This window comes from Equus quagga, chromosome 2 (assembly GCF_021613505.1).
Source record: "Equus quagga isolate Etosha38 chromosome 2, UCLA_HA_Equagga_1.0, whole genome shotgun sequence".
NCBI lineage: Eukaryota > Metazoa > Chordata > Mammalia > Perissodactyla > Equidae > Equus > Equus quagga.
In genome coordinates, this window is record NC_060268.1 from 63,199,025 (window position 1) to 63,208,000 (window position 8,976).

The following is an 8,976-nucleotide window of genomic DNA, read 5'->3' on the forward strand; positions in this document are numbered from 1 at the left end:
GCTGGTCTGTACTCTCCAATTGGATGTCCAGCAAGACCTCTTGTTTGTTGATCAGGTACAGCTGTCAGAGAGTTCTTCCTGTAAAAATCTGTGTCTTCATTAAAATACGTGTCCCTGTGACTGCCATCCATCAGTGTATATGAGGGCCCTACAAATATTTGAACTCCACTCTCCTGTCAACTCCTTAACAAAACTCTATCCGCCCTCCTCATACTTCATCCCTCACCAAAGACCACCAGTCTTTTCTTCTCCTGGACAGATTCGCCAATTCCTCCCCTGAGACCCCTAGAATAGGTATTGCTGAACTTTTTGGTCAGGCTTCCTGTTCTTCCTCAGTGCGGTGCCTCATTGCGGGCCCTGAGCAGCTCAGAGTCGAGTGGGGCTCTCTGCTTCCTCACTGTGGATGCTGGTGCTGTGGCCTCATTTGGGATCTGATGGCCTCATCTCACTGGAGATACAGTGGGTCACCGGGTCCCCAAACCTGCAAGTTATTTTTACACATACCACTAATTTCCCATGTGAACATCAACAGTGACCATGGATCCAGGTGAAAAAGTGCTTTTTGAGGTTTTCTTTTCCTGCTGGGAAGGACTGAAGTGTCTCCTTCTGCGGAACATTATTTCTCGTCAGTCACCATCAGCGGTAAAATCCTCTACAGAACCAGATCCAGTTCTCCTCAGGGCGAAGTGGCTGGCCTGCCTCCTTGAGGCATTCCTGCATTTCAGAAGGCCTCCTTCCACCCCGACACCTCTCTCGTCTCAGGATGAGGCCTGACGTTTGCCATTGGCGTGTTATTTGTTCTGTGAGGCTCTGGTCCTCGTTAGAATCTTTTTGTCTCTGGGAAATGGGAATGGGGGAGGGGAGATGGAGGATGTCACGCATGCTCTAGTCTTGCTCATTTATGCCACATATGGGGAAATTAAGGTTTTTAAGATCAAGGTTCAAGAGGAGGTAACAGGGAGCAACTGGGAAGGCTCAGTCGTGAGTTGGGGTGGGAAAACGGACAAAGTGGAGGGCACAAAGCTAGACTTCGCTCTTTCGCCTTGAATGAGCCCCAGCATGGCTCCCTCCATGCTCAGTGAAGCAAATGCCTGACAGTGCTGACTGCACACCTCGATTGTTTCCAGTACTCTAAGCTCCTCAGCTTCTCTGGCATTTCCTTTCTGAGCCTCTCGAAGGCCTGGGCACACAGGTGCTTCTCTCTCCAATGTTCCTTATCTGGGACCGGATGCTCCACGGAGCTTGTTAAACAGACCAAGCCTTTGTTCTATTAGACGCTGCACTCTGAGGAGGGATGACATGTGGCAACAATGGTGGGAAGGCCTTGTGTGCAACTGGAAGTCACTAGAAGGCCATATTCAGATACGCAAGGGTGTGTGTCCCTGAGCCATAAACACTTGTCTTCCTAGGAGATAGGAAGGGTTGGTGGAGGAGCCAGGATGCCATCGAGGAGAAAGTGACAGAGGGTGTTCCAGGTTCAGGCGTGGGATGTAACTGCGCCTTGAGTGGCGGTCAGCGGTGGGAGTGAGGGAGACGGTCAGATGGCGGAGGTAATGACTGGAAGGGCTGCTGTGTGGTGGCAATAGTGGGATAAGTCTGCATGAAAAAGCAGACTCACAAAAACAGCAATAACAATGACTCTCAGCACCTCCCACATGTCAGACGCTGGGCTGACTCCACTACAGTGATCTCATTCCATCCTCCCCACAGCCACTTAGCAGTCACAGACCAAAACTTATTTACCTGGGAATATTCACAGCCCCCACCTGCTCCTGATGAGGAGAATTCGGTCTTTTCTCTCCGAGTTTTCTTCCTCCAACCTTCTCCTAAAAAGGATGGACTCTTATTGGAAGGGAGGTGGGGGTAGGGAAGATGAGGAAAAGAACCCTGTGTTGCTGAGGCTGGAGAGAGTTTCATGGCTGTGCTGTGTGAGATACTGCAGAGCAACTGGGGGGGGGGGGGGGGAAGAGGATTGAGGAGTGAAAAGGGAGGGAGTTTGAAAAAAAATATTATTGTGAATTATTTAAGAGTTTCTAGTACAAATGGAATTCCTTCTAAATTATTTTTTCCTGCTAAATAGGACTGGACCCCTTGGGCCCCTGGATTTATAAAGGTTATATAGGTATTATTTTCCTTTACAGATGATGCAACTGAAGCTAAGAAAAGTTAAACAGTTTGTTAAGATCACACTGCCAGCAGCGGTGGGATTTGCATGTGGGCTGCCTGCCTCCAGATGATGCTCTTGTTTGCAAAGCTGTGTATTCCGCAGACATGACTCATAGACATTTAGAAGTGGAAAGGACAAGGGACCGTCTTGCCCAGTTGTTTGATTAGTGGAGAAACTGAGGACCAGAGAAGGGGGGCAGCCCAAAGTGAGACGCCACTGGACAGGAACCAAAGTCCTGCCTCCAAGCGTCCTCCCCTTTCTTTACTGAGTGCTCACCACACGGCAGGCACTGTGATGAGGGATTACGAATGACATCTCTTCCATCCCTCATGGTCCCCGGCAGCAGGCACTGTTACCCCCATTTCACAGCGGGAGAAACAGTGCCTTTCTACGTGCAGACACCTGAGAGCGAAGCTGCACCTTGAAGTCACTCCTGTTGACTCACACCCATGCTCTCAGCTGCTCTTCTCCCACAACTGACCCTGGTGCTGATGGTTACTAAGATAATGGGATGCTTTTGGTTCTCTAATTTTGATGTCTAAAGCAAAATTACACTCTATTTATAGTTGGGTCAAACATCTAGGTACGTGAAGCACTTTTCATGCAAAATTTGGCATTGTTTACAATCGGTGCCAGAGATGAAAGATGAGGGGGAGGTTGGGGTGTAGACGAGAGGAGGGACTCACCTGCTGGGTGAGGTTTCTGAACCAATTGTTGCAAAACCGAAGAGAGAGAAACCTCTGGGGCTTTATTTGTTTCTTCTTCTCCCCCTGGAATCACGCTGACAAATACATTCCTCCTCTGAGGTGGGGCTATTTACTGCTGCTTTACCCCGAGGACACTGGACACCAATACTCACCTACCTGTGCCTGCACACACACATTTTACTTACTAAACAGGAGGCACTAGGTGCAAAATACCTCACAGGCCTGTGCCTTTTGCACATAGACCATTTTGTTGTCTCATCTCTGAAAGGTGTTACAATCCAGTAGAACAGAAGGCATGAGCTCACCAGGAACCCTGAGGTAAGGTGGAACGTGCCTTCAAAGAGAGGAAGAGAGAGAGAGAAGGCTTTGAGGACTGAGTCATCCTGTCTGACTCAGAGATCTGGAGGGCTTCCTGGAGAAGGTGAGGTTTCAGCAGGGCTTTAGCAGAACAGGAATCTCTTGTCTTTCAGAGATGGGAGGAAGTAGATAGGCTAGAGCTAGGGATTCTGTGTGTATGTGTACAGTCACACACCGCATAACGTTTCGGTCGACAGTGGACCACATGCATGATGGTGATCCCGTAAGATTAGTATCAAATAGCCTAAGTGTGTAGGAGGCTATACCACCTAGGTTTGTGTTAGTCACTCTGTGATGTTTGCACAACGATGAAATCAGCTAATGAAGCATTTCTCAGAATGTCTCCCTGTTGTTAAACGACACATGACTGTATTTCTTCCTTCAAAATATTCCCTTTTCTGTCTTCTAGTTAAAAATCCATCAACCAGATTCCTTCAAGTGCCTTTGTCATCCTAAATTCTCTAATCTTTTTTTCCCCTTTGCCTAAGTTTATTGTTGATTCCTTGTGAAATAAATCATAATCGCCTACTGTCACAACATGAGAACCACTTGCCAGGCATCTATCCTGAGATGCCATCGACGCCCGCCAGCCAGCCGGCTCTGGCTGGACCAGGGAAGAGCCCAGCAGCCAGACTCGGGGGCCCAGGGCCCAGAGAATCCCCCAGAATCAGACAGCATGGCCCCTTCCCTCGCAGTCCCAGCAGCGGGAGAAGACGTGTGTGCTACAAAGGGGCTTTAAGAACTCCTGCTCCTTAAACAGAGATATTTGAGTAGTCCCAATTCTCATCCTCCTTCTGGGCAATTGGCAGTTTGTAAGTGTCACCACCACCAGATGACAAATTATTACAGGGAAGGATCAATACATTGTTTAGTAGAGTTGGCATTTGGGAAAAACAGACTGACATACAAAGAGACAGTCTTGGAAGCATTAATGTGCAGAGGCTACCAATTAATCAATATATAAATATTTCTCGAGTGCTTGTATGGATAAAAGGCAGCATAGGGCAGCGATTAAGAGGGCCGGCTATGGAGTCAGATGGATCTGGGTCTGACTCTTTGATCCACTGCTGGTGAGTTGTGGCCTTGGGTGGCTTCCTTAACCACCGGGGACCTTGGTTTCTTCGTCTGTAATGTGGGGATGACATTATTGCTCACTTTGTGGTCTCGCTGTTTGGATTAAACAAGGTAACGTGCTTCAGACAGTTCCTGGCACGTGGGGTGTGCCGGGGAGATGCTGCTGCTGTGTTTGATGTCATTGTACCTAGGCTTTGCCGGGAGTTCAGGAGATGACAAAGTTCCTGGCATGCAAAAGTCTAAAACTGAGCTGAAGAGACCAAACAACACGGAAAGTGGTTGAAAGCTTCAAGTTAGAAGTGGCTTGATCCTGATGGTGGATGCAACAGAAGGTTTGAAAGCAATCACTTATCCCGCATGGCTGGGTTGATGAGCGGAAGCATCCGGAGAAAAAGGAGACTGACTGGGTGGACCTTGAAGGGAAACATCCACTGAGCACCAACCATAGGTTGGGTGCTTCCAGAATATCTTCAAGGGAGGTATTTTTTTTTATCTCTGTTTTACCCATGAGGGATCTGAGACTTAGAAAGGTCAGGTCAGATGGTTGGGAAATAGTGGGGTTCCGGTCAACACGTTTATTGAGTTTCCGTGGCACCCTAGGCTGTGTGCGGAGAGTGGGGATTCAAGGTGCAACAGAAGGAGTCATCCTTTAATCTTCTCCTTCTCTGTTGCCACCACCTCGAGGCAGGCCACCGTTGTCAATCAGCCTGGGTCCCTGCTGCTGCCCTCCCAGGCCTTCGTCGCTTCCCACTCTTAGCAGAGCAGCCAGAGCGAGGGTGCCGTCCGTCCTGGTGCACTCAGAAGGGTGGCAGAGGAGAGTTTGATGAAGGCATCATTTGCGAAGGAGCCAATAAGAGACGGTCAAGCTCCTGGGGCAAATGGGACCCAACAAGAGGTGGACTGTAGTGGGGGCCCTGACAGGAGCCGTGACCTTACTAGCGGCACAGAGCCACCACCAAGGGAATGAACACCCGGCCTTTCTCTCTTCCTCCCCTCTGATCTCCTGCTGCTGCCGCCATTGTCTGAACTTGACTGGAAGCCAGAGGGCAAAGGAGAGCCCCCGATCTAGCCAAGGCAAATGGCCCGGGATGCTAAGGAAGCTTGGGGTCAGGCCTCTCCCTCACAGGGGCCCTTCCCAGGTCTTATATTTGTAACTTTGTGCCCTATCTCTTGAACAACGCCTCCCTAATTGTTTAAGCTTCAGGCCCCACAAAATCTGGATCTGCCCCTGGGCTGTTGTTCCCTACCAGTTAGCCTCCTGGGATGCAGACAAGGAGGGGACCTGAGCACCAAAGGAGAATTTCCAGTACAGACGTTGCTTTAAAATCCTGAGTCATGGCTTGTTACTTCTCTGCTTCAAACCCTCTAATCATTACTCAGAAAAGGCCAAGGACCTTCCTACGCCTACCAGGTCCCATGCTGTGTGGCTGCCCTGCCCTGTCCTCATTTCCTCCTGCTTCCACCTTGTCACGCAGCCCCAGCCACACAGCCTTCTCCTCGCTGGTCCCTGAATGCCCCAGACATGCTCCTTGGCCTTGCTCATCCCTGGGCCTTGAACTCTGTTCCTCAGCTGTGCTCCCGGCTCCTTCAACTCCTGGTTCCAATGTCATCTTGCCAGGGACATTCCCTGTCCTCCATATTCAAGTTCTGACGCCCCCTCCCTGATTTATTTTTCTCCACAGCACTCATTATCTTCTCGCTATTCTTTGTCATTTATTTATTTGGTTTCTATTGCTCTCCCCTCACATGAGGGTGGGGATGTGCCCATTTCATTTACTGCTGCATCTGCAGTGCCTGGAAGAGTACCTGGCACACAGCAGGTGCTCAATAAATAGTAGAGGAATTAGTAGGTGCTCAATAAATGCTAGTTGAGTAAATGGATGGATGAAGGAAGGGCAGTTAGACAAAGTTTTGAATCTGATGGAGACAGCAGATGCACAGAAGCAGAATTTCAATGCAGGAGCGTCTGTGCTCCGTTGGCGAGTGCCACGGACCCGTGCAGTGGGAAGGCAGGGCTCGAGCCCAGCCGTTTTGACACCAAAGCCCAGTTCTTTCTATCACATCCATGCTTTCTACCTTCCCTCCCATTTCAGGGTGGTGCCTCAAGGGTGAAGAGGATGTCGGCCTGCTCCAGGCCAAGCAGATCTGCTTGGATTCGTTTTATACGTAAGGTTTCTGAGAACTGTTTTATTTGAAGAAAGGACTCTTGGTTTGAGAAAGATTGAACCCTCCCCAACTCCTTGCCATTTCTTTTTCTTTTTTTTTTTTAAGGTATTCTTTTTGGTGAGGAAGATTGGCCCTGAGCTAACATCTGTTGACAATATTCCTCTCTTTTTTTCTCCCCAAAGCCCCAGTACATAGTTGCATATCCTTGTTATAGGTGCTTCTAGTTCTTCTAAATGGGATGCCACCACAGCATGGCTGGATGAGCTGTGTATAGGCCCACACCCAGGATCCGAACCAGCGAACCCTGGACCGCCGAAGCGGAGCATGTGAACTTAACCACTCAGCCATGGGGCTGGCCCCCCTCCTTTACATTTCTTGAAGAGGGTGCCCCCCCCCCGCAGTAAGGACTCGGCATGGACAAAGCCTGAGGGTGGGAAGGAGGAGAGCAAGGAAAGCTGCCTGCTGTGGAGAAGCCTGGGGAAAACCCAACAGGATGGGAATGCAGACTGTGCAAGGACCTCGGATGTCAAGGAGTCTGGACCAGATGCAAAAGGCACCAAGGAGAGAGAGAGGTGATGAGAGGAGCTGTTGGAGGATGTGGCTTGGCCTGGATATCCAAGAGGGATTGGAGCAGAGAGGGCAGGGAGAGGAGTGGTGAAGGATGTGGGGGCCGAGGTGATGCAGAAGAAAGAGCCCAGATCAACATGTCCAAGGGCTCCCCTAAGCAGACTTCCAGCCTGCAGTGCCAGCCTGTGCTAGGACCGCACCTTCTGGACTCTGCTCTGTCCTTGCTTCTCATCTCTCTTTCCCCAGCTTCTGATTCTAGAACTAGAGAGGTAAGAGCAGGCTGGGACTCGAGTGGGAGGAATGGGGCCCTCACCTCAGCACGACATTGAAAGGGCATCGAAGAACTCAGGAATCAAGATAAATAAAATTTTAATAAAATATTTTAAGAAATCAAAATTAATGCAAAATATCCGTGATGAGCAAAATATTAAAAGTGCAAATAAAGACAGGAATTGGAAGCAGCCAAGGAGTCCTGGATAAATAAACTATGGTACTACCAGACAGTGGAATATTATTCAGCACTAAAAAGAAATGAGCTAAAAAGCATGAAAAGACCTGGAAGAATCGCAACTGCATATTACTAAGTCAAAGAAGCCGATCTTAAAAGTCTCCATGCTGCGTGATTCCAACTATACGACATTCCGGAAAAGGCAAGACTATGGAGACAGTAAAGATCAGTGGTTGCCAGGGACCAAGGGAAGGGGGATAAACAGAGAAGGCGTAGGGCAGTGACTCTACTCTGCATGATACTACACTGTGGACACGTGTCGTCATGCATTTGTCAAAGCCCATAGAATGTGCAACACCAAGAGTGGACCCTAATGTCAACTATGGACTTTAATTAATACTAATGTTTCAATACCGGTTCGTCAATCATGGCATACACTTCACATGAACATATGACGTAAATCACAGGGTAAATAACGGGAAATTTGTGCAGAGGAGCAGGGAACGTATGGGAACTCTGTACTTTCTGCTCCATTTTTCAGTAAGTCTGAAACTGCTCTAAAAAAGGGAGTCTAAACTTTTTTTAAAAAATCAAAATTAAGGCAAAAAATCCAAGATGAACAAAGTATCAAGATTTCAAATAAAGATAGGATCCATTGGCCGGGATTAGGGCGAAGATGAGCAAGGCGTCATTTTCAGGGCTGTGCAAGTTTAGGGTCAGAGCCTGCACTCTCTGAGCTGGAAGAGTCTTTAGAAGTCACCTAGTGCAATTCTTGTATCTTACTGATGGAGAAGCTAAGGCTGACGGGGGAAAGGGCTTGCCCGAGGTCACTTGGGGAGGTTGCTGGGGGCCTGGAGGCAGGACGGACCTCCAGGCCAGGGCTCTTTCAGGGAACTCTGCCCCAGCTGCAGGCGGGTGACTCACTGCGGCATGCACGCTGTGTGGCTGGGAAAAGGAAGGAGGTGGCTGGAGCCTAAAGGACTTCCTGGTCATGTGTGAAATGTCCTTTGGATCTCCCGGAGCGCCCAGAGTTTGGTTTATGAGAAGGCCTTCTTTTCCTTTCTCGGATTATCACATGGTTAACGAAGGAACGGGATCCTGTCCCCACAGAAGTCACGTGCGCTGGCTGGTTCCTGACATCTTCTGGGGTCTGCCCAAGCCAGACGTTCTGCAGTCCTGGGAAAGCACCACAGCCCTGCTTTTCCGTTCCCTTCCCTCCGACTTGCAGCGTCCCCACCCGGGCCAGCCAGGAGCCCTCCCACCCTCGGCAGGATGGGCCGGATGTGCAGAGGACACGCTCCCCACTTGAAGCTCACTTAGGGCACTCTTAGAGCAGACGCCTCGCCTCAAGTGGACCTTTGGACTTTCCCTGCACTCACACGGGTTTCCTCTCCGCTCAGGCATGTCCCAGTGGGACTCCAGTGCCAGGACGCTCTCCATTCTTCACACACAGACTCGGGAGCCGGTGGGAAGTCAGAGGGCGGCCAGGC